Source organism: Bubalus kerabau, chromosome 2 (assembly GCF_029407905.1).
Source record: "Bubalus kerabau isolate K-KA32 ecotype Philippines breed swamp buffalo chromosome 2, PCC_UOA_SB_1v2, whole genome shotgun sequence".
Classification (NCBI taxonomy): Eukaryota; Metazoa; Chordata; class Mammalia; order Artiodactyla; family Bovidae; genus Bubalus; species Bubalus kerabau.
In genome coordinates, this window is record NC_073625.1 from 109557352 (window position 1) to 109584787 (window position 27436).

Genomic DNA, 27436 nt, shown 5'->3' on the forward strand with positions numbered 1-27436 from the left:
CCATAGCCCTGGCCTCTGCTACTCATGAAGCAAGGACTGCAAGGATACAGCAGGACATGGGTTACTCTCACCACCAAAAGCTATCACGCATCATTCATTCATTTATTTGTTCATCATTCTGACAGATTTGATGATATTTTTACTATTAAATAGGCCCTATGGCATGAAAGAAATGATATCTAAATTGAACCATTTAGGAGGGTAGGAAGGAGTGTTCCAGACTGAGGAAACTGCATACAAAGGCCTGCCTATGAGATAAAGCCCACTGTGTTTAGAAAAGTAAGTCGTGCTAGTTTGACTGCAGTAAGGAGTTCAAAAGGACAGAACAGAAAGCAGTGGCCAAATGATATTTAGAAATAATTATTAAATGTGGACTTGACCCTAAAAGAATATTTCAAGAGTTTAAATACTAGTTTCCTTCATTATCTATGCCATCTTTTGTACATAGGAAAAAGCATGTGGTTAGTTGTTTTCAAATGTCTGAGATAGGAACTAGAATCCCAGAGGAGTAGAGATTTAATTTACAAAGATTTTGGAGTGACCAAAATTCTTTCCATTTATTTTGTTATTATAGTTAAAATATATTTCAAGGAAGATAGAAACAAATGCAGTGCTTGTTTTTTAGCATCTCTTTATATATCTAAAGCAATTTTGTTAATTTAGAAGCATAATAATTGGTTTGTTCATAAAATGTTCATGTTTTCTATATTAAATTTTAAAGTATAGTTTACTCAGACCATTACTAGGAGAATGCCTTAAAACATAGTAAATTAAACCACAAGATGCTAAACTCTAAGAAATATATTCTCAATCCCACAACTTTATAAGAAATAGGCAAAATTTTGAGGATAGAAGAAAACATTGATAATATAGTAAAATGAAATTATTCCATTTTCTTTAATCAGTCTCTTCCAATACAATGTCAAGACTTACAGAAAGCACTGGTTTTCAGAAGAACTTAAGAATAAAAGAAAAATGTACACTGAATATTTTTTCCAGATGAGAATTTATCTAATTATCACCAGTCTCTGAGGCATCTCTCAGCAGTGTTTGCATCATCTGATGCTTTGATTTGAAAACTGAAGACACTCCCTTTGCAGAAAAACAACTGGTCTTAGGGCCAAGTCTCTGAGTTTCAGAACAGTGTGACCTAGAACAAGTCACTTCATTTCTGTGGGAATAACACAGCTCTCTCAAGTTCTTTCCAGCATTATGAATAACTGTGGAGTGGAACCATAAAGACGCCTGCCTCAACCAGCCCCATGCACCTCTGTGGGAATAACACAGCTCTCTCAAGTTCTTTCCAGCATTATGAATAACTGTGGAGTGGAACCATAAAGACGCCTGCCTCAACCAGCCCCATGCACCTCTGTGGGAAAGGTGGGGTTGAGGAGTGGAAGGTGCTGGACCAGGTGGATCAGAAATAGCTTCCATGAAGCTGGAGTCCACAGTGACTCATGAGAAACAAGGTTGCAGCCGGAGGAGAGGGAGTAAAAGAAAGATGGTAACCACAGAGCAAAGAACAAAAGTTCTTTTGAGAACGTTGTAGGCTTTCTCTTTGTTATCTGTATACCTCAGAGTTAGAGGGGCTCTGAGTACAATGGAATGTCTCCATGGGATCACAACTGGAGAATTAGAATAGTGTGATATGAGAATAATAAAACCCAAGTCAAAAAAAAAAGGAAGAAATCAGTGGTATAAAAGTGGGATTTGGTATCTTCCTAAATAAATTTAATATCTTCTAAAATAAATTATTAATTTTTTAATTTTTTATTTAAATTTATGTATTTTAATTGGAGACAAATGTGTTAATATTACTCTTCAGAATGTTTTCATGATACTTAGTCTAAAACACTAATGCCTGTTTTGCTGCAATGGTAGCTAATTCCAAAAAAGATATAAATCAAATAAACCTGGACAATCACAGGAGTCTCATTCTGATCCCTCTGTGGTGGCTATGAGCAGCACCAGGTTTACACACCATTACAAGCTCCACTTTATCTTTGTTTAATGAGCACATCTCTACAAAGGGAGTGATTTCATTCACTAAGTGTAGAAAGGAAGGAATCTGAGATAGATGAGACAGGAGAGCAGAGATTCCAAGGGAGTTAATTCTTGTCAATGTGATGCAAAATGGGCCCCTGTATATTAAAGGGGCCCTTTATGTGTCCCATAAAGAACTGACTCATCAGAAAAGACCCTGATGCTGGGGAAGATTAAAGGCGGGAGGACAAGGGGATGACAGAAAATGAGATGGTTGGATGGCATCACCAACTTGATGGACATGAATTTGTGCAAGCTCCAGGAATTGGTGATGATCAGGGAAGCCTGGTGTGCTGCAGTCCATGGGGTCACAAAGAGTGGGACACAACTGAGTGACTGAACTGAACTGAACTTATGTGCCCCAAAAGAAATTTGGCATTTGTCCTCTTCCTCTGTGAAGCGATCTCTTAAATGTCATCTCTGACAGGAGTCTTCCTGGAGACCTTGGAAGTATAGAGAGAAAAAAATGTGACTTAAGATGGAGTTACACTCAGGACATGGTCAATAAATCAGTCGCATTGTGATATGTGAAAGAGCCCCAGTAAAACTCTCTACTTCAGACAAACTTCATGGTTGGTGATAGGCCATATTTGTAGACCAACACTGAAGTGCTTCTTCCCTTGACAAATTTTAACCTGTATCCTTTTTCTGTAGTAGACTGTAACAACAAGTATAACAGCTGTCAGTGAATTCTGTGTATCCTCCCTGTCTAGTGAATTATTGAACCTGAGGGTGTTTGGGGATCCCCGGAAATTATACTTGGTGTTGGAAGTGAGAGTCATCTTGTGTGGATTGCGTTCTGCCTAACTTCTCAGTTGGCTAAACACCTCACAACCACCATAGTAAAACCCAGACTTTTTCTTTTTCTTTCTTTCTTTTAGCATCTTTATTCAGAGGGCATAAGATTCACCCATTTAAAGTATACAACTCAATGAACATTCAAAGTTGTGCAACCATCATTACAATGTCAACATTTTTATTTTCATTATCCCTCAAAAAAGAAAAAAAAATCCATTCATATTAGCTTTCATTCCCCAATCCCCATCTCAGATGCAGGAAACCACTATTTTACTTTCTATGTCTACAGATTTGCTTATTCTGATTATTTCATATAAATGGAATTATACAATATATCATTTTTCTGGACTGACTTCTTCCACTTGGCATAATGTTTTCATGTTAAGTTGTAACATGTATCAGGACTTCATTGCTTTTTATTGCTAAGCAATATTCCATTGTACCACATTCTATCTGTCCATCAGTTGACGTACATTTAGGTTGTTTCCAATTCAGTTATTATAGATAACAATGGAAACAGTGACAGGCTATTTTCTTGGGCTCCAAAATCACTGCAGATGGTGATTGCAGCCATGAAATTAAGACACTTGTTGCATGGAAGAAAATCTATGACCAACCTAGACAGCGTATTAAAAAGCTGAGACATTACTTTGTCGACAAAGGTCCATCTAGTCAAAGCTATATTCTTACCAGTAGTCAAGTATGGATGTGAGAGTTGGACTATAAAGAAAGCTGAGCACTGAAGAATTGATGCTTTTGAACTGTGGTGTTGGAGAAGACTCTTGAGAGTCCCTTGGACTGCAAAGAGATTGAGCCAGTCATCCTAAAGGAAATCAGTCCTGAATATTCATTGAAAGGACTGATGCTGAAGCTGAAACTCCAATACTTTGGCTACCCAATGCAAAGAACTGATTCACTGGGAAAGACCCCAATGCTGGTCAAGACTGAAGGCAGAAAAAGGGGATGACAGAAGATGAGATGGTTGGATGGCTCAATGGACATGAATTTGAGCAAGCTCTGGGAGTTGGTGATGGAGAGGGAAGGCTGGCGTGCTGCAGTCCACGGGGTCGCAAAGAGTTGGACACAGCTGAGTGACTGACTTGAACTGAACTGATAGATAACATTTCTATGAACTTGTATATGTGTTTGTGTGTGAGCATGTTTTTATTCCTCATGGTTACATACTTAGTATAATTGCTAGGACATAAGATAACTCAGGGGAGGCGGTGCTTCACTGGTAGCTCATCTAATAAAGAATCTACCTTCAATGTAGTAACCCTTGGTTCAATTCCCTGGAGGATTGAAGGGAAGATCCCCTGGAGAATGAATAGGCTACCCACTCCAGTATTCTTGGGCTTCCCTGTTGGCTGGCGTGCTGCAGTCATTGGGTTGCAAAGAATTGGAAAAGACTAAGTGACTAAGCACAGCACAGCACATGATAACTCTGGGCTTCCCTGGTGGCTCAGATAGTAAAGAATCTGCCCGCAATGAGACCTGGGTTTGATCCCTGAGTTGGGAAGATCCCCTAGGGAAGGGAATAGTGACCCACTCCAGAATTCTTACCTGGAGAATTCCATGGACAGAGAAGCCTAGAGAGTTATAGCCCATGGGGTTGCAAAGAGTTGAACATGACTGAATCACTAACACACACACACACACACACACAACTCTATGTTTAATATTTTGAGGATTTTCCAAAGTGGCTACATGATTTCACATTTCTACCAGCAATGTATAAACTTCCAATTTCTCTATATTCTCACCAGCAGTTGTTATCATCTTTTTGAGAATAGGCAGCCTAGTGAGTGTGATGTAGTATCTCACTGCAGCTTAGATTTGCATTTCCCTAAAGATTAGTGATGTATATCTTTAGTGTGTTTATGAACCAATCATTTATTTTTTTCAAAGAAGTATCTGTTCAAAATTTCTACTCATTTTTAAATTGAGTCCTTTGTCTTTTTCTTATTCAGTGCTGAGAGTTCTTTTATGTATTATGTTTTTGGGTGCCACTGTAAGTGAAACTGTTTTCTTAATTTCATTTTCAAATTTTTCATTACTAGTTTATCAAAATATAACCAATTTTTATATATTCATACCATGCCCTGAAACCTTGCTGAATGTATTTTGTTGTTCTGAAAATGTTAGCATATTTCCTAGGATTTTCTACATATAAGAATATATTACTAGCAAGCACAATTTACTTCTTCCTTTCCACTCAAGTCTGTCCCACATTCCATTCTGATTGTTCCTGAATGTTTATAGATTAAAGAATGCTCTCAGAATTCTCAGTGCTCAGGGTTGACTCTAACTCTAGCTGGTTCTTTTTGGTTGTCTTTCTCATTTGTTCTTTCTGTTAAACTTCTAGCTGACTGCTCTGCCATTCTGCCAGTCTCTGCTAGTAACATGGAGCTATGGAGAATCTTCCTGACTAATCTTCACTAAGGCTTCCACTGTTCACAGTAACACAGTCATGGAATTTTTCATGGTCCTATCCAAATAAGTTAGCCTCCTCACATCTTCATCCTATATGCTGCCTCTCTCCCAGGCAGCACTTCTTTGCCACTACACAAGAATTGGGGACAGGAACAGTAAGCAGTTTCCTTATCTCAGAGTGACATCTCTGCTCTACAATGGGCACTGTGGAAGGTGGTAGCCCCCTGTCTTTTCAGATTCCCCCTCCTGGTGTGGAAACTATAAGTAAGTTGGTTCAGGAATGATCAGGTTCCCAGTATTCTCAGCTTGCTCTTCCTGGAGTAACATTTCCCTTCATACACAAAAGAGCTGAGTGATTTAAGGGACCTCAGTCTTCTAACAACACTCAGGAAAAACAGAACTTCTGCAACATGGGTTTGGGAAGGATGAGAACCCTATACACTTGACTGCATCCCCTGAGAGTAGAGCACCCCAAGTAGAGTCCCCATAAAACAGAGCTTGCATAAAGGGTAAGGGAGAAGACTGTGGCTCAAATGCCATAGTCTCATTCTTCCTACCCAGGTAGAGCAGATTTCCTTTAGTGAATGTTTCTTCATCTGCTGTATGCCCCTAAGAATAATTTCTGGAAACTTAAAATTTTTTAAAAATGTTTTTTAGTTACATGACTGTTTTTCTGGATAAAGAGATTACTGCACTCCTCATGTCATTGTTTTTGAATCCTCGGGAATGATTTCTCCTTGATATTACATGTCTGGTCCAAACACCCAGTGATGTTCTGAATCTCCAATATTTGAAAACAAGTTTTCAATTTCAAGCCCTTATAGTATTGCCTGTTTTTTTTTTCTTGTTTTTTAAAATCTAGTCAAATGTAGTACAATGATATTGGGATGTATAGGGTAGCACTTAAACCTAAAATTCAAGATATTTTATCAGTTTGGGTTAGTTTGGCACATTTTCTTGCATTATTAATAAATCTTTTTGTGTCCTTGTTAGAAAAGATACACTTTGCTTCTGAAGACAGTTGGTTTGGTTTTTTTTTCAGACCATTTGACAAAAAATGTTTGACAAAAATGTACTGTTGGATGACTCCTGGGAAAACTGACTTTAGAAATTTGAAGTTCTGTGTTTGAATTCAGAAATCATCCTCAACTGAATGGTCTTCACATTCCCAGGTGAAGACCAGTTTATATTATTATATATAACCACTTTTTATTATTCCCACTTTATAATCCTTAACTGCTATTACAATTATTTATTGATGAGATTCTATACAATTTAGTAGTATCATAGATAACACTATGGTTCTTCTTCACTGGTTTTTACTATAGAACTTCAGTGTTTTTATTGCTTGCCTTCCTTTCTTCTTAAAAGACCATGCTTATAAATTGCATTCTGTATACTAATTTCCTATGCTTTTAGAAATATACTCTAATTTTCTATATTTTTAGAAATACACTGTGATAGTTGCAGTAGAAAAATATTTACTATTGACATCAAAGGTAGATTATGCATCTACACACACATTAGTTTTCTGAGTGCACTGGGAATTTTCTGGGTTGGAAAATATAGAAACTAGCCTCTGGAGAGAAGAATAATGAAATAATGCAAAAAGAGAATGCTGCAATGTGAGAAACAGAGGAAGAAAATGAGGCCAGAGAAGTAGGGCAGAAGCACAACAGTGAAGGGACTTGATTTTACTTTTATATATTCAAATTAACTAATATTTTATTTTATAGCCAATCATGTTTATTTTTAATTAAATCTTTTCTATTTGTTTTTTAAAGTCATGCTTTAAGTCTCTAGTCCAATTGCAGTTGATTTTTTAATTTAAATTTATTTATTTTAATTGGAGGCTAATTACAATATTGTATTTTATTGAAGTCAGTGTACAATTTTCTCTTTTCATGTATACCCCTTTTCCTACTTCCAATTAAAGACCACTCCCTTTTTCTCACACTTACCTCACCTGCTACCTCAGTAATATATCAAACTCCATACATCTGTGATTCTGTTTCTTTGTATTATGTTTCATTGGTCAGTTTACATATTCTTCCACTAATACCACACTATGCTAATTACAACAACTTGAGAGTGTTAGATATGATAAGTGTCTCTTGCCCACACATCACAGAAGTACCAGCTGATTCTTTTCCATGGAACTTTTATGATGATCTTTGAAAGTTGTACAAAAAGTTGAATGAAGTGTTAATTAGAATATTTATTTCAATCATGTTTTTTCATAATTAATGTTTCTACCATTTTATTTTCTTTTTCTTGTCTAGGTGATTTAAATGTTCCCTTTCTTATTGCTGAACTTTATTAGTGTGATTTTAAATTTTTGGTGCATCTGTTCTAATATTTCTAATTCTGTCAAACTGCATATTCCAATGTGTTGTTTTTTGTTTTTAAAAGTCCTTAAATGTCTTGTTATTTTAGTCCTAAGCTTCCCCTCCTCATAAATCTCAATAATTCTGACAATGCATATTTATTTCCAAGACCCCAGAGGTGGTGGTGTAGAGAATGGTTGAGCCTTCTGGTAGACAATCAAATCACCAGAAAATCACAACTCTCTCACTACAGAACTACAACTTCTCACCACAGAACAACTTCTCACATAAAGGCTGCATCTTTTCTCCCTAAACACAAGTAATACCAGGGGAGAGATTTCCTGGATTGTAATTTAATAGGTCTTGGATTTTGGAGCTGGAGGAATGGGAGAGTGGCTGCTCTTAACTACTTTGTCCTCACCAGTTCTTACCAGCACTTCATAAAGTCAGGGCTTCTGTAACTATTGAATTTACTCCAGAGAACTTCTGTACCAGAGGTCTGGGTCATCACAGGTTGGGGAGATAGGCTTTGTTCATCCTAAGGTACTGGAAGAGAATACATAAAGAACTCTAGCACTGACTGTCTTACTCCATTCTCTCACAGCGCCTCTCTATTCCCCAGGAGACCTATCCACCCACTACACACACACCAGTTCACATTAACCCCTATCATCCCAGGTCCCTGTATTTTCCATTCCATAAGGGTCTTACCTTTATCTGTTTATTCGTTTCTCAATTTTTAATAACTATGTGGATATTACCATTTATTTATTACTTCTCTTACCTTTTCACTGCCTGGTGTTCTCATTACAGTCATGGTTCACTAAGTGCCCTCTTGAGCCTGCTGCTCTAATTTTGCTTCTTCAGATCTTGCCAGGCTTTCTTTCTTGTCACCTTTTCCATAAGTGGCAAATAAATAGCATGGCTTCTCTAGATTTCATATTTCTACAGTTAGATAACCCACATTTCTCTCTCTTTTTGTTCATTAAGAAATTTCTCTCTGCCACAAATTCTACTGAAACACATTTCCTAGATTGAATTCACAGATAAGTCATCTATGAGCTCTATTCAGGCTGAAAATATGTCTGAGTCTTTATTTATATTCAATGCTTATATTTACAAAATAAGAGTTTAGGAAACTACAATCAAAATTTATGTTTCCCACGCTTTCATCCCTGATTCCTTCTTGTACCATTTCTATCAATGATATTCTAACTCTGTTACAACAAAAAAAAAATTAAATGATTGAAAAAATGTTTGATAAAATTAGGAATATTAAAATGTTTGACTGCTCCATATCTTCATTTGCTGATAGTTTTGGGGGGGAAAAATGGGTCAAGGTGGACAGTGTGGATTAAATCAGCTTCCTTTCTAGCCTTGTTCTAGAATGTCTGAATATACTGCCAAGGGTGGAATGCTAAACGTTCCATTTTACAGACACCCTTGCAGTGAAGACTCTGGAGCAAATAAGGCTCCATAAATCAAATGCCATTTCAATATCTGAAAGCAGAAGATGTGCATAGGAAATTGGTTTCCTAGGGCTGCCATCAGATCAGATCAGATCAGTCACTCAGTCGTGTCTGACTCTTTGCGACCCCATGAATCCCAGCACGCCAGGCCTCCCTGTCCATCACCAACTCTGGGAGTTCACTCAGACTCACGTCCATCGAGTCAGTGATGCCATCCAGCCATCTCATCCTCTGTCATCCCCTTCTCCTCCTGCCCCCAATCTCTCCCAGCATCAGAGTTTTGCCAATGAGTCAACTCTTCGCATGAGGTGGCCAAAGTACTGGAGTTTCAGCTTTAGCATCATTCGTTCCAAAGAAATCCCAGGGCTGATCTCCTTCAGAATGGACTGGTTGGATCTCCTTGCAGTCCAAGGGACTCTCAAGAGTCTTCTCCAACACCACAGTTCAAAAGCATCAATTCTTCGGCGCTCAGCCTTCTTCACAGTCCAACTCTCACATCCATACATGACCACAGGAAAAACCATAGCCTTGACTAGACGAACCTTTGTTGGAAAAGTAATGTCTCTGCTTTTGAATATGCTATCTAGGTTGGTCATAACTTTCCTTCCAAGGAGTAAGCGCCTTTTAATTTCATGGCTGCAGTCACCATCTGCAGTGATTTGGGAGCCCAGAAAAATAAAGTCTGACACTGTTTCCCCATCTATTTCCCATGAAGTGATGGGACCGGATGCCATGATCTTCGTTTTCTGAATGTTGAGCTTAAGCCCACTTTTTCACTCTCCACTTTCATTTCATCAAGAGGCTTTTGAGTTCCTCTTCACTTTCTGCCATAAGGGTGGTGTCATCCGCATATCTGAGGTTATTGGTATTTCTCCCGGCAATCTTGATTCCAACTTGTGTTTCTTCCAGTCCCGCGTTTCTCATGATGTACTCTGCATATAATTTAAACAAGCAGGGTGACAATATACAGCCTTGACGAACTCCTTTTCCTATTTGGAACCAGTCTGTTGTTCCATGTCCAGTTCTAACTGTTGCTTCCTGACCTGCATACAAATTTCTCAAGAGGCAGATCAGGTGGTCTGGTATTCCCATCTCTTTCAGAATTTTCCACAGTTTATTGTGATCCACATAGCAGTACCAAGAACTGAATGTGTTCAAGTAACAAAAATGTATCGTATCATACAAAAACGTATCATCCAAAAATCAAGGTGTCAGCAAGACTGGCTCCTTCCAAAATCTATAGGGAAGAATCCTTTCTTGATTCTTGCTAGCATCCAATGGTGCCTGTCATTCTACATGTCCCTTGGTTGTGGCAGTATTATTCCAATCTCTGTCTCCACATTCACATGGCTTTGTCTCTGTGTTTCTACCACTGTCTTCCTTCTATGTATATCTGTGTATGTATGTGTCTAAATATTCTTTTTTGATAAAGACAACAGTTTTGTTAGATTAGGGTCCACCCTAATGACCTCATCTTAATTTCACTATATCTGTAAAGACTATTTATAATTAAGCTCACAGTTTTATGTCCTAGGGGTTAGGCCTTCAACTTATTTCATTGTTGGGGGGGGCGGGCGGTAGATAAAATTGAACCCCTCTTCCTGATGGTTTTGGCTGGTTTTAGCTACCAAATAAGGTTCTTCTATCATCTCTCTATACCCAGCCAGTTTGTTAGTGTTGAGAGGAAGCTGCAGCAGTGGCTTCCACATCCTGGGATCATAACTATAGGTGAGGGTTAAAAAAAAAAAATTCAGTTGCAGTCTCAAAGGGAATCACTCTTATAGCAAGTAGGTTATATAGCATTCTAGTAATCATTTCTGTAGGCACAGTCTAGATCTAGCTCATGTTTACTTAATTTTTATATATATGTAACTACTTGTATTAAATACATTTATGCTTAAAAAGCTTTATGCTTGGGCTTCCCTGGTGGCTCGGTGGTAAAGTACCCACCTGCCAATGCAGAAGTGAGTTTGATTCCTGGGTCAGGAAGACCCGCTGGAGAAGAAAATGGCAACCCGCTTCAGTATTCTTGCCTGGGAAAACCAATAGACAGAGGAGCCTGATGGGCTACAGTCCATAGGGTCACAAAGAGTCAGACACAACTGAGCGACTAAACAACAACAAATGCTTAAAATACTTGAACATTTTCTCTTACTGTGTCAAGTCCTGACTGGTGCACATATCCAAATTTTTCATGATCTTAAAACTCATTTTAGACATGCATTATACCACCAAGAGTGCTTTTGTGACTCGTATAATGTACAATATGATGAGTGGGTAAGCTATAATAGTTGGTGCTTTCTGTACTAAAGCAATATAACAGCAGCTGAAGTTTTGCAAAAGCCAAGTTCAAGAAGAATTACCATTTGACTTGTATCATTAAGATCATGTCCAAGACAATTAACAATTTTAAGTGACTATAAGACACATCTTACACACAAAAATACATTTGGTCATCCTAGCAGCATTTGGAAATGCATATTTCATTTGACAGCATTTGCAAAACCCTTTTATCACTTCAAAATAACTTGTGGCAAGTACAGTCTTCCAAATGTTAAAAGTGAGTCTTACAAAATTTTTGTACGTAAAAGTACAATTTGGTTTATATATAAAAATAAAGTTGCAGTTTGTATTGATTTAGTTGTTGTATCTTCTCAAGACCAATCATGAAAATTTCTGATTGTACAAGTCTGCACCAAACTTTTGACTTTGTGAAGACAATTTTGCCACAAAATTAGAAATTAACAGGAATTTAGCTATTATAGTACTTTAAAGGATTATTATATTTTAATAGTATTATTATACCAAGAAGTGTTGTGGTATAATTTTTGTGGTCTCATGCTACTAAAGTCAATATCTTCATTTATATACACAGGAAAAAATGTTACTTGTTTAAATAACCCTGAAGAGTAAAGAAGGTCTTTATTTGACTATTTTGTTCCCACCTGTTTTCTCTGATTGTAAAACTCCACTGACATATTATTACATATGTCAATGTGAAAAAATATGAACATATAATTTAGAAAAATGTAAGGCTATCTTTCAGACCCTCTGTGAATCTCTCAAGTTCACATTCCTAAAATGAATCAAAGTTCTAACTCCCTTCTGATTCCAGACTATTACATTTGCTCTTATTTTTCTTTGTCTTTTGTCATATGAGAAAACAGAAGAATAAACTTGAATTTCACATTTGAAATAAATGATCAGGGTCCAATCATATTCTAAGACCACTGAGACCTTATCTAAAGGTCTAAAGACCTTATCTAAAGACAGGTATCAATCAACCAATCTCCCGATTAGGAAACATTAAATGAGAATACACATGGATAGAATTCTTCTTCCTTTTCTTGTGAAAATGGAATCCTATCCCCTACTGATTCCCATCCTATTGCAGAAAGGTCTTTTGCTTTATATATATTCTCAGGTGTTATAGGAAGAAAATACATACACTAAAATTAAAAAATTCTTATCATTATGCTGCATTTAACTATATTGCTAGAAATGACTTAACACAAATTTAATTCAGATCAAATAACTTATTTTCTAAAGAAATTAAAATGCATCAATGTATTTTACACAAATAAAACATGAAAGCTAGCCAAATGAAATATATAACACCTGGCATATATAAAAGATAGAATACATGTACTTTTAAGGAATTTTGAACAACAAACAACTGAAAATAGCAAGAAAATTGAAAAATATCATTGGTGTTAGAAAACACATAAAAGTTGTTTCAAAGCAAGATGACAAAATATAATCATACTAAATATTATGAAATAGGAATTCCATAGTTCCACAGGAATCACAGAGATTTCTCATTCATACCAGGATCACACATTCTTTAGTTTCTAGATTTCTTTTGTCTTACTCTGAAAAAAAAAAAAAAAGAAGAAGCATGGTCCTAAAGAATGTGTGGGTGGCTCTGTGGTAAAGAACCCATGTACCAGTGCAGGCAGGAGACACACATTTGATCTCTGGATCAGGAAGACTCCTGGAGAAGGAAATGGCAACCCATTCCAGTATTTTGGAACCAGGGAAATTCCATGGACAGAGGAGCCTGGTGGGCAACAGTCCATAGGCAACAGTCCACAAAAGAATTGGATATGACTTATCCACTAAACAGTAAAAATGGAGAATATCATACACCAATTCTAAGATATTGACATGTATTCACCCAACAAATTATCTAGAAATATATGTAACATTCAGTTCAGTTCAGTCACACAGTCATGTACAACTCTTTGCAACCCCATGGACTGCAGCACGCCAGGCCTCCCTGTCCATCACCAACTCCCAGAGTTTACTCAAACTCATGTCCATCGAGTCAGTGATGACATACAACCATCTCATCCTCTGTCGTCCCCTTCTCCTCCCGCCTTCGATCTTTCCCAGCATCAGGGTCTCTTCAAATGAGTCAGCTCTTCACATCAGGTGGCAAAAGTATTGGAGCTTCAGCTTCAACATCAGTCTTTCCAATGATTATTCAGGACCGATTTCCTTTAGGAAGGACTGGTTGCATCTCCTTGCAGTCCAAGGGAATCTCAAGAGTCTTCTCCAACACCACAGTTCAAAAGCATCAATTCTTCAGCACTCAACTTTCTTCACAGTCCAACTTTCACATCCATATGTGACTACTGGAAAAACCATAGCCTCGACTACATGGACCTTTGTTGGCAAAGTAACATCTCTGCTTTTTAATATGCTATCTAGGTTGGTCATAACTTTTCTCCCAAGGAGTAAGTGTCTTTTAATTTCACGGCTGCAGCCACCATCTGCAGTGATTTTGGAGCCCAGAAAAATAAAGTCTGACATTGTTTCCACTGTTTCCCCATCTATTTGCCATGAAGTAACGGGACCAGATGCCATGATCTTTGTTTTCTGAATGTTGAGCTTTAAACCAACTTTTTCACTCCCCTCTTTCACTTTCATCATGAGCCTCTCTCTTTCTTCTTCACTTTCTGCCATAAGGGTGGTGTCATCTGCCTATCTGTGGTTATTGGTATTTCTTCCGGCAATCTTGATTCCAGCTTGTGCTTCATCCAGCACAGCATTTCTCATGATGTACTCTGCATATAAGTTAAATAAACAGGGTGACAATATACAGCCTTGACATAGTCCTTTTCCTATTTGGAACCAGTCTAACTGTTCCATGTCCAGTTCTAACTGTTGCTTCCTGACCTGCATACAGGTTTCTCAAGAGGCAGGTCAGATGGTCTGGTATTCCCATCTCTTTCAAAATTGTCCACAGTTTATTGTGATCCACACAGTCAAAGGCTTTGGAATAGTCAATAAAGCAGAAATAGATATTTTTCCGGAACTCTCTTGCTTTTCCCATGATTCAGCAGATGTTAGCAATTTGATCTCTGGTTCCTCTGCCTTTTCTAAATTCAGCTTGAACATCTGGAAGTTCATGGTTCAAGTACTGTTGAAGCCTGGCTTGGAGAATTCTGAGCATTACTTTACTAGAGTGTGAGATGAGTGCAATTGTGCAGTAGTTTGAGCATTCTTTGGCATTGCCATTCTTAAGGATTGGAATGAAAACTGACCTTTTCCAGTCCTGTGGCCAACCGATGAGTTTTCCAGATTAACTGGCATATTGAGTGCAGCACATTCACAGCATCATCTTTTAGGATTTGAAATAGCTCAACTGGAATTCCATCACCTCCACTAGCTTTGTTCATAGTGATGTTTTCTAAGGCCCACTTGGCTTCACACTCCAGGATGTCTGGCTCTAGTCAGTGATCACACCATCGTGATTTTCTGAGCCATGAAGATCTTTTTTGTACAGTTCTTCGGTGTATTCTTCCACCTCTTCTTAACATCTTCTGCTTCTGTTAGGTTCATACCATTTCTGTCCTTTTTTGAGCCCATCTTTGCATGAAATGTTCCCTTGGTATCTCTAATTTTCTTGAAGATATCTCTAGTCTTTCTCATTCTATTGTTTTCCTCTATTTCTTTGCACTGACCACTGAGGAAGGCTTTCTCATCTCTCCTTGATATTCTTTGGAACTAAGAATTCATATGGATGTATCTTTCCTTTTCTTTTTGCTTCTCTTCTCTTCAAAGCTATTTTTAAGGCTTCCTCAGACAACCATTTTGCTTTTTTCATTTCTTTTTCTTGGGGATAGTCTTGCTCCGTATCTCCTTTACAATCTCATGAACCTTGGCCCATAGTTCATCAGGCACTCTATCAGACCTAGTCCCTTAAATCTATTTCTCATTTCTACAGTATAATCTTTAAAGATTTGATTTAGGTCATACTTGAATGGCCTAGTAGTTTTCCCTACTTTCTTCGATTTAAATCTGAGTGTATATATATATATATATATATATATATATATATATATATATATATACAACATATATTCACAGAAAACATTAAGAACATTCTGGGGAAGTCTCCTTTGTAGTGCAGAACTGGAAAAGGTACTGTAGCCACTGACAGAGGGGTATGAAGGAGCAAAATAGATGAGCTGCAAGAATTGGGAGTATGTCAGTGAAAGGTCATTAGAATCCAGGCAAAGCAATACTTGGAATAGTTCAGTTCAGTCACTTAGTCGTGTCCGATTCTTTGCTACCACATGGGCTGCAGCACTCCAGGCTTCCCTGTCCATCACCAATTCCCAGAGCTTGCTCAAACTTGTGTCCATCGAGTCAGTGATGCCATCCAGCCACTTCATCCTCTGTCATCTCCTTCTCCTCCTGCCTTCAATCTTACCCAGCATCAGGGCCTTTTCCAGTGAGTCAGTTCTTTGCATCAGGTGGCCAAAGTGTTGGAGTTTCAGCTTCAGGATCAGTGTTTCCAATGAATATTCAGGGCTAATTTCCTTCAGGATTAACTGGTTTGATCTCCTTGAAGTCCAAAGGACTCTCAAGCATGTTCTCCAACACCATAGTTCAATATCATTAATTCTTCAGCACTCATTATTATTTTTCAGCACTTATTATTACTTGGAATAATAAGGAAATATTATAGTGAACCTATGCCAATAAGTTTGACAAAGTAGCTAAAATGGGCCAACTCATTGCAAGATAAACAAAGCCCATTTAAGAAGAAAATAATAACTTCAATAACACTGTATTATTAAAGAAATTTATTTCACAATTTGATAACTAGAAAGTAAACTCCATACCCAGATGGTGTTACTAGCAAATTCTACCAAACATTTAAGAAAGGTAAAGTGATCAATTCTCTATACTTAAAGATTTGAAAATCAGTCAAGTCTACTCTATTAACTGACTAAAGCAGAGTAGTCACAAGGTCATTGCAATAGAGGGAGAAAAAGAATGTGACAAAATTCAACATTCATTTATGATGAAAGTGCAATAATTGATGAATGATAAAAAGATGTCTACATAAAACCTGTCACTGATATCATATGCAATGGTGAAAGACTTAGGGCTTCTTCCATATGACTGAAGACAAAGAAAAAATGTCCCCTCTCAGTACTCCTATCCAAAATGTAAATCCTAGCCAATATAATATAGTGGGGAAAACAAAAAACATATGGATTGGAAAGGAAAAAATTAAACTGTACCTATCCACCAATGAAATCCCAGAGAACTTACAAATAAACCCTGAATGAAGTTAACCCTACATGAATTTAGCAAGGGCACAGGATACAAGGTCCATATGCCAAAATCCACTACATTTCTATATACTAGTAATGAATACTTAGAATCTTACATTTTAAAATGCCACTTAAAATACCACCAAAATTGAAATACTTCCATTTTATTCTATCAAATTTACGTAGATGAAAACTTACAAAACACTGAAGGAAAAAAAAAAATCAAAGGAAACTTAACTAAATGAAGAGAAAAATTGTGTTCCTGGGCTGTCAAACTAAATATTGATTAGTTATCAATTCTTTCCAATTTGATAAAATAGGTATCAACTAGCTGATTCTAAAATGTACACGGAAATGCAAAGGAAATAGAATAGTCCAAACATTTTGTACAAAGGACAACAAAGTAGGATGTGTCATACTATTTGATATCAAGACTTACCATAAAACTACATATGGAAAATATGGTTTGGAAAAATAATTAGCACAAAGGTCAGTGGAACCAAACAGAGGGCCCAGAAATAGATACACACAGTTAACTGAATTTTGACCAAGGTGCAAAAGCAATTCATTGAATAAAAAATAATCTTTTCAACAAATGGTACTATAACAATTACATACCCACATGCACAAAAACGCTTTACACAAAATAACTCAAAATAGACCTAAATGAAAAAAAAAAAAAGAAGTACAACATAAAACTTCTAGAAGCAAAGAGGAAAATATCTTTATGAACTTTAATTTAGTAAAAATGTTTAGATATGACACCCAAAACAGAGCCCATAAAAGGAAAATTGATAAATTGCACTTCATAGATATTATAATTGTTTTCTCAATGAAATGCACTGTTAAGAGAAAGTAAAGCAAGCTGTAGACTGACAGAAAATATTTGAAAGCTGTATACCTGATAAAAGGTATATTAATAATATAGAAAGAACTCTCAAAACTCAACAGTAAGAAAACCTCTTCATAAGAATAGGCAAAAGTTCTGTTCTATTTAAACATAGAAGATATACAGATGGGAAATAAGCATATAAAAAAGAGGTTCAACATCATTAGCCACTAGGGAAATGCAAATTGAAATCCCAATGAGATATTAACTATACACCTATGACAATGGCCATATTTAAAAACAAAATAAGTGCCAGCCAGGATAGAAAATAAATGGTTCCCTCATTCATTGTTAGGGGTCATACAAAATGATACAGCCACTCTAAGAAACAGGTTTTTTTTTTTCCATTTGTTTTAACAAATTATGTACACATTTGCCCTACTATCCAGCAATCCTACTCCTATTCATTAAATGAACTTATGTTGCAAAGTTTTGTGAAAATTATGTTTATACAAAAGCCTATATATTAACATTTATAGACAATTCATCTTTAAGCACAAAATCCTGGTAACAAGTCTGATATATTAATACTTCAATGAGTGAATAAGCAAACGATTCCATACAATGGACCACTAAATGGCAAGGAAGAGAACAACTGATTCATGAATATTAAATGAATTTTGCTCATAAAAAAGTGACCAGGGCCTCAAATCTATATGATCCTATTTGTGTAAATTTTAGAAAAGCCCAAACTATTGAGACTCAGATCACTGTTGTTGGGGGTTTTATGGAGAATAAATTGACTAAAAAGGGGCAGCAAAAGAAAATTTTGGGGTGATGGAATTGTTCTCTTTAGTATTCTCTGCATTTCACAGAAACCACAGAACTGTGTAACACAAAGAGTGAAGTTTGTTGCATTCAAATTTTAAAATATCAACCAGACTGTGAGGAGAACTACAGATGGAATGCAGATTGTGGCAAATGCATTGAACTGTAATTTGAATGAATGACATAACCACATTGAAGTGGTTGGGAGAAATGAGTCAACCTAACTGACTTAGAGTATCATTGTTCTGACTGGATGTTATAATATTAAAGACAAAACAAGGACTGTACACAAACACTGTAGCAATGTTTTTCACAGCTCTATGCATATGAGTAATTTTGAAGCCACTTTCTATGTATACAAGGTTAAACAATAGGCATAGGTAAATATATTATAGATACTGAATAACCAGGTTTATCACTGTTGGAGTAAGAAATTACAGGTAAGCAAAGGCAGATTAATACAATGGATCCTGAGTTGCTAGATTGGAATTAGAGGTATCAATGTGAACTCATGGAGTCTGGAGGGGTTGGAGAAATATCAATAACCTCAGATATGCAGATGACACCACCCTTATGGCAGAAAGTGAAGAGGAACTCAAAAGCCTCTTGATGAAAGTGAAAGTGGAGAGTGAAAAAGTTGGCTTAAAGCTCAACATTCAGAAAACGAAGATCATGGCATCCGGTCCCATCACTTCATGGGAAATAGATGGGGAAACAGTGGGAACAGTGTCAGACTTTATTTTTCTGGGCTCCAAAATCACTACAGATGGTGACTGCAGCCATGAAATTAAAAGACACTGACTCCTTGGAAGGAAAGTTATGACCAACCTAGATAGCATATTCAAAAGCAGAGACATGACTTTGCCAACAAAGGTTCGTCTAGTCAAGGCTATGGTTTTTCCTGTGGTCATGTATGGATGTGAGAATTGGACTGTGAAGAAGGCTGAGCACGGAAGAATTGATGCTTTTGAACTGTGGTGTTGGAGAAGACTCTTGAGAGTCCCTTGGACTGCAAAGAGATCCAACCAGTCCATTCTGAAGGAGATCAACCCTGGGATTTCTTTGGAAGGAATGATGCTAAAGCTGAAACTCCAGTACTTTGGCCACCTCATGCGAAGAGTTGACTCATTGGAAAAGACTCTGATGCTGGGAGGGATTGGGGGCAGGAGGAGAAGGGGATGACAGAGGATGAGATGGCTGGATGGCATCACTGACTCGATGGACGTGAGTCTGAGTGAACTCCGGGAGTTGGTGAGGGACAGGGAGGCCTGGCGTGCTGCAATTCATGGGGTCGCAAAGAGTCGGACACAACTGAGCGACTGATCTGATCTGATCTGATTCAGATATATTGACATATTAATAAATATATATGTGGTATGTGTACACAGTTTGGTAGACAAAAAGATAATTCTTAGCTCTGTTTTCTGAGAACAATGATACCTCAATAGAAATATGTCCACTTAGCACCTGGATTTTGGTTTATAAATAACTACCTCCAGTAAAAGGAATCAGGCTCTTTAGAGAAGTAGTTAATTCCACACCTGGGGAAAATCCAATAGAATCCTGCACCATCCAGTGATCTAGAGAATAAGGAAGTACTCAAAAAGTGGAGAAGAGTATAATAATATATGAAAAAGACACACAGTCAACCTGTAAGAACACTCGAGTGCCGGGGTCCAGCCCCAGCTGATCCAGGGTATTCAAAGCGGGGATGGTGTTGGCGAGGGTCAGGATACAATAGCTTCAATTAGATATTAATTAAAGATATAAAGAGTAATAGAATAAGGATAGCTCAGTAGGAAAATTCAGTGGAGAAAAGAGGCTGAGTAGCTTGGTTTACGCGGGAGACCAATAAAACTTCAAGACAAGAAGCTTGCACCACTTATGTAGGCTGCAGGCGTCCTTCCATTCTCCCGAAGGAGAGGAGACACTGAGGCCTCCCCGGTCGGATCTTAGAAGCCCAGGCATAATTAGTAAGCATGGCGGGTTCCGCACTCCAGATGGAGACCCAGCCAGAGTGAGAGAGAGAGCGACATGGGGAGACCAGTCTTTAGAGAAACTGATCCCAATTCTTTATTTTCCATGGTCTACTTTTATACACTGAGATGTTATGCAAAAGTCACGTGGGGTCAGCAGTCCTGACTTTTATCAAAGTCAAGTGCTTCATACAAATGTATACAGATGTCTTAGGGGTGTTACATCATCTTCTGGCCAGGGGGCCTGCTGACAATTTATGACCCTCTCCTTGTGACAGCAGTCAGTCAACCAGGACACTTATTTCTCCAGGGGTGATTATTCTTAAAACAGACGCCACCCAAATAAAGTTACATTTCTATAGGGTGAGGGTGTAGTGGGTTTTAGTTAAGGAAAGAATTTACTTAGCCTAAGGTCTAACGTGATTAATATCAAAGGTTAATACTTATTTCTTCTATATATTCATTAATGTGTGTAAGGGCAGGGGATATGGAGACTTAGCAACAAACATTGGCTCAACAAATGAAAAACTCTTCACCAATACAATTTCTAATCAGCCCATTATACTTATACTAATAGTTTTCTAACTTTTCTAAGGAACCGGTTTTTAGAAGGTTTAAAGCATCTCGTGCCTCTCACAGTTGGGAGGCTGTGAGCAATCACATGTGGCTGGACAAGCCTGTCAGGCAGGCTAGAGAACCTTCAGAGGAGTTTGTAGGTTGAAACACTCCTGTCACGCCCAGGAATTACTATTAACTGGAGCTCTAAGTTAACTCCTTCTCCGAAAGAGGTGGTGGGGGACAGCCCCCCGTAAAGTCAGAGGTGTAGGTGAGAACACAAAGTAGTAAAGTAGGCAGGCTCTGGTTATGGGGGTAGATGCTCGAGGATTTCCAGGGGGACTCCTAAGGCTCGATCCCGCCTTTGCGTATGTCGAGCCTTCTTCCTCATGACCTTTGCCATGGGCGGAGTGCCTCACTCTGGCCACCAACACTCGAGGACCAAAAGCTGGAAAATTTTGAGCAAAAATATAAATAACAATAGTATTGGATCATAATCAATCAAACAATAAATACCTATGACACCATAATGACAAAAATAAATCATTGATGTGGTAAATTAAGGGGGGAGGAGGAAAAATTCTTACTTACAGTTCAGTTCAGTTGCTCAGTTATGTCCGATTCTTTGCTGTCCCATGAACTGCAGCATGCCAGGCCTCCCTGTCCATTGCCAACTCCCAGAGTTTACCCAAACTCATGTCCATTGAGTCAGTGATGCCATCCAACCATCTCATCCTCTGTTGTCCCCTTCTCCTCCCACCTTCAATCTTCCCCAGCATCAGGGTCTTTTCCAATGAGTCAGCTCTTCGCATCAGGTGGCAAAAGTATTGGAGTTTCAGCTTTAGCATCAGTTGTTCCAATGAATACTCATGACTGATTTCCTTTAGGATGAACTGGTTGGATCTCCTTGCAGTCGAAGGGGCTCTCAAGAGTCTTCTCCAACACCAAAGCATCAATTCTTCGGCGCTCAGCTTTCTTTATAGTCCAACTCTCACATCCATACATGACTACTGGAAAAACCATAGCCTTGACTAGACAGACCTTTGTTTGCAAATGCTTCCTTACAGAAGCATTCCAATTACTAAATGTAGATGGAATTAGGGAACTCAAACATTGCTATTAGAACAAGATCTATTTATGAGAATTTAAGAATAAGATGTTCAGATAGTCTCAAAGCATTTACTCCACATATTTAAAAATAGTGAAGAAAAATTGGTAATTTTACAATGGAGAAGTCCTGGAAGACACCAACTAAGTGACTACGGTTAACATAACCAATGATAAGTTCTATTAACCCCTGATATACTACGTTAAGAAAGCTTCATCACATCTGTGGAATGCTTGTGAAATACACATAACATACATATAACTATGAAAAAAAAAAATTAGGCAAATCCAAACGGAGAAACATTCTATACCTGATCACTACTCTTCAAAACTTTTAGGTTCATCGAAGTCAAGGAAAGACTGAGGTATTAAGGTATTAAGGAACCAAAGAGATATGACTATTAAGTGCAATCAGTTCAGTTCAGTCAATTAGTCATGCCTGACTCTTTGCAACCCCATAGACTATAGCACACCAGTCTTCCCTGTTCATCACCAACTCCCAGAGCTTGCTCAAACTCATATCCATTGAATTGGTGATGCCATCCAATCTTCTCATCCTTACTTGTCCCCTTCTCCTCCTGCCTTCAATCTTGCCCAGCATCAGAGTCTTTTCAAGTGAGTCAGTTCTTTGCATCAGGTGGCCAAAGTATTGGAGCTTCAGCTTTAGCATCAGTGCTTCCAATGAATATTCAGGACTGATTTCCTTTAGGATTGACTAGTTTGATCTCCTTGCAGACCAAGAGACTCTTGGGAGTCTTCTCCAGCACCACAGTTCAAGAGAATCAATTCTGTAGTGCTCAGTTTTCGTTATGGTCCAACTCCACATCCATACATTACTACTGGAAAAACCATAGCTTTGACTAGACAGACCTTTGTCAGAAAAGTAATGTCTCTGCTTTTTAATACACTGTCTAGGTTTGTCATGGCTCTTCTTCCAAAGAGCAAGTGTTTTTTTTTTGTTTGTTTTTTTGTTTTTTTTAATTTCATGGCTGCAGTCACCATCTGCAGTGATTCTGGAGCCCAGGAAAATAAAGTGCAATAAGGAATCCTAGATTGAACCCCGAGACATGAAAAGGGATATTCTTTGAAAAACTGGTGAAAATCAAATAAAGGATGTAATTTAGAAAACAGTATTGATAATTGTTCTATGGTTATATAAGATATCAACCTGAGGGAAAGCTAGGTGAAGAATAAATAAGAACTCTCTGTACTGTTTTTGTAATTAATTCTTAAGTCTAAGTTATTTCAAAATAAAAGATTTTATCATATGAACTGGAATTCCAAGTACAGTAAGGAAGAAAAATGATTATAAGCAAAAATCTAAAACCTTCTAGAATAGCTAAGAGTTCTTAAATCCTAAACCTTGAGTTGTAGGAACTGCATTTCATTAATTCTATAACTACTGAATTTTCCATACCTATTCTGGATTTTTCCTGCCCTGACTATGCAATCAAATACCTTTTCAAGAAGCTTAGTTCCTTTTATTGGAGAATGGTATTGATAAACCAAGAACTGGATGCTGGGCATGCTGATTGCTACTGGGGTAATATTGCTCTTGGAAGACAAAACTAGGAAATATGTGTTTTCAATATTAGTGTCATAACACAAAAGTAACCATAAGCCTGGAGGATATGCTCCCCAAATCAAGAGTCTGAAGAAATAGTAGGTGTTTTTCTATTTGTGGCCAACCAAGAGCAAGAAAGGACAACATCTACTTGTTTCTTAAAAAAGATTTGGGAAAAAAAATATATAAGAGAATAACAACAAGATATATAACTTTAAAAAAAGAAGAAAGGTAAACCACTAACTACTGTTTCATCCCATAAGAGTAGACATGGGGAGAAATAAGACATATTCTAACAATATATATATTTGGTATTCACCATCTCCTATCCTAAAACTTCAGTAAACCTATGTTGCATTCCAACTTAAGACCAAGTTCTTCAGTGGTATATTCATAGCATTTCATCATCTGGTCCCAGTGCTTTCACTATAATGACCCAAGGCCTCCTTGTCCATGCCCAGTACCCCAGGCACCCTAGACTGAGCCCTGAATATCTTGCCTTTTTGTCCTTACTTGTATTGTTCCCTCTACACTGAAACTTCTGTGATGATCGAGAAACAACTCGTACTACAAGTCCACACTAGATGCCCTCTGCTCTCTGAAGTCTATACTGTTTTCTCTAAATTAATGCAATCTCTGCCTCCTTTGAACTCTAAGCAGTTTCTTTCCTTTCATGTTCTAACTTGTGTTCTTGTTGCTTCTATCTTGCCGGCACTTACCTAACAATAGATACTTTTCTTTAGAGAGGAAGGGACTCCTATCCACACATCTTGACCTCCCCAGAGGGATCAATGTTATTTCTACCATGTAAGGGTTCCTTCCAAATGTAATTGTGGAATTACTTTATGAAATATCCAAAACTGTACTCAAACTGGAAAAAAATTACAAAGTAATGAATTTTCTACCACAGATTCCCTCACTCCAAAACAGTCTTAGATTTTCTTGATCATAATTTCTTTTAATTATTTTTTATTGAAGGATAATTGATTCACAGAATTTTGCTGTTTTCTGTCAAACCTCAACATGAATCAGCCATAGGTATACATATATCCCCTCCCTTTTGAAACTCCCACCCATCTCCCTCCCCATTCCACCCCTATAGGTTGATACAGAGCCCCTTGTTTGAGTTTCCTGAGCCATATAGCAAATTCCCATCATAATTTTTGAGCAAGGGAAGTCCACATTATCATTTCAGTCAACTTGGTTCTATACCCAGAGAATTCTAGTGGGAGTCACTAATTCTGTTGCTAGGGGATTTGCCAGACACATTTTAGAACAGAAGGGCCCAGTGTGGGGAGCTTGCTGATGACTTCCAATAGCCACAGCAGGAGTTACTTTCTTTTTCCTCCGTCCCTGGGGAGCCGTACTGCGGAGTAGAGAAAAAGAAAAATGGCTCAAGCATGTGATACAAAGTGAGAGGATTTGTGCCTACTTCCCACCAGGCCAAGGGAGGTGGGCATAGCTTCTCTGATGCAAAAGGGAAAGCTGGGGCCCATCTGACAGGAGGAAGCTTCAGGGAGAGGTCAAGGTGCTAGCTTAGGGCTTTAAGTGAGTGCCTTTCTGTCTGGGTTTTGTGCCAAGAGAGTTGGTGGGAGGGTGAGTAGACTGAGCAGGACACTTTTAAAAAGTCAAAGTCGCTCATTCAGCATCTGATTCTTTGTGATCCCATGAACTGTAGCCTGCCAGGCTCCTCTGTCTATGGGATTCTTCAGGCCAGAATACTGGAGTGGGTAGTTATTCCTTTCTCCAGGGTATCTTCCCAACCCAGGGATTAAATCCAGGTCTCCCTCATTTCAAGTGGATTCTTTACCATCTGAGCCACCAGGGAAGTCCAGAGCCCTTATAAACAGAGTCTATAGTGGGCACACCCTGCTATGGGGTAATGTTACTGGGCAGACACCCAGTATGCTCACCCTGGAGATTAAAAAGGGTGTCCAGAAAACAGTTCCCTTCTCGGCAAGAACCACTCTCTCTTATCTTCCTCTCTGAGATCTCAGTCACCCCAAGGTCACATCACTGGAAGAAAAACCCAGGGCTCAGTCAGTCCTGTGTGGTGACCAGGAGTGGCAGACTTCTCTTCTTGTCTCTTTCCTTCTGTACCAGGGACCATCTTGCTGTCATTTTTAAAACCTCTTTTATCTGGAATATTACAAATGTACAGAAAAGTACATAAAGCATAAATGTGCAATTTAATGAACTGTAAATTAGACACCTATTTAACCTCTGTCCAAGGCAAGAAAAAATGAATAAATATCAACAGGATTCAAGATGCCCTCTGCATGTTCCTTGTCAAACAAAATCCATTCCCTCCTCCCTCGGAGTACCAATACAACTGAACTTCATGGAATTTAATTCCCACATATGTATCATATAGTTTGCTAACCAAATTGCATACTCCTAAACAACATAGTTTAATTTTACCTGTTTTTTGAAGTTTATGTAAGGAGAATAATAAAATATTTATTATATGATGTTTTGCTTCTTTAATTCAATATTATCTCTTATGATTCACTCTTGTTATATGCATCTATAATTCATCATGTTCATTGCAGTATGACATTTATTGTATATCTATAATACAGTTAATTCATTCTATTCCTAATGGACATCTGGGCATTCCTTCGGTTTTGTGAACAGGAGTACATAAAGCTACATATTCATCACCAACTGTCCAAGACCACTGTTACATATTTCTGAATCAAAACCATGAGGGCTTACATGTCAGAGCTCTGTATGAGGAGTGTATGCCTACGTGCACTAATTTTACAAGGCTGTGTTGTATATTACATGTGTGAGATAAGACACCATATGTTAGAAAGAGCACATTCTCCAAGGTGTTCTGTCAGAGCTAGGCCCATGGTATTACTCCTAGAACAGGTGTTCCTGGTCTACATATGTAAATAAAGTTTGAAACATAGGTTACATCTATTTTTTACAAGACCTAAACACCAGAGAGGCATGGATATACTTCAGAACCACTGCTAACTTTTAACACATTTTATATTAAACATTGTTATTTTAAGCTTCACTTCTGTTTCCAAAATCTGTTTTAGCAAATTTCTTCTTTCACGAGTTACCATTTAATGAAAGGGTGGATACAGGAGGGTCTAATGGCAAATTAGATGCATACAGACGTTCTGGAACTTTTGATGCAGCCTTTCCTCTAAAGCCTTATTAGAAACTCAGCAAACACACAAGTAGTATCTCTTATTAAGGATGTAGGACCAAGCTAAGTAAAGCCAGAGACAGGGAGTTTCACTATGAAAAAGGACTCATACTCTAGGGATTAGGTCATAAGAACTTAACAGAATAGAATGGCTTGTTTATTACTCCACCTAGACCTAAGTGTTTAAATTGTCAGTGAGCTCTCTAGTTCCAACTGCTTCCCAACAATAACTGATGTTTATACTTTGGACCTTTGTATTAGTCACAGGCCTTTCTGTTACAGGTGAAAAACTCTACTCCAAAATACTGGAGGTAAAGAAGGAGATTTAACTGTATATATGCCCTGTACTGGGCTTCTCAGGTGGTGCTAGCAGTAAAGAACCTATCTGCCAAAGCAGGAGATCCAGAAGATGCTGGAGATGCAGCATGCACAGTTGATATATACTATACACAACCAACCAAGATGTAGACTCACATTGACACAAAGCCTCAAGGCGGGGGGCAGGGGGGTGTCTGAGTTCACTCCTATTTTCATCTCCATGTCTGTATCCCTCTTTTGTTTTCTGTCTCTCTACTTCTCTCCAGTTTTCTCTGATTTCTTCTGTTGCACTAAGACTTAATTCACATAAAAAAGTGTGAAGTCGCTCAGTCATGTCCAACTCTGCAACACCATGGACTGTACTGGAGTGGGTAACCATTTCCTTCTCCAGGGGGACCTTCCCGACCCAGGGATCAAATCTGGGTCTCCTGCATTACAGGTGGATTCTT

At 38.0% G+C, this 27436-nt stretch overlaps 1 long non-coding RNA gene across 7 annotated transcripts in view; it reads right to left on the reverse strand.

The window, feature by feature from the left end:
* Positions 1 to 517: 517 nt before the first annotated feature.
* The window catches only part of LOC129643556 (uncharacterized), a 79719-nt gene continuing 52800 nt past the window's right edge, over positions 518 to 27436 (reverse strand). For 2 of the 7 annotated variants that reach the window (XR_008710369.1, XR_008710371.1), the window contains 3 exons: positions 11021 to 11103; positions 8033 to 8147; positions 519 to 2486 (listed from right to left, as the gene is read on the reverse strand). This is a non-coding gene — a long non-coding RNA (uncharacterized LOC129643556). Of the gene's footprint in view, positions 2487 to 8022; positions 8148 to 11020; positions 11104 to 27436 lie in introns of all 7 variants that reach the window. The other 5 variants (XR_008710374.1, XR_008710373.1, XR_008710368.1 and 2 more) reach the window with 5 other exon arrangements.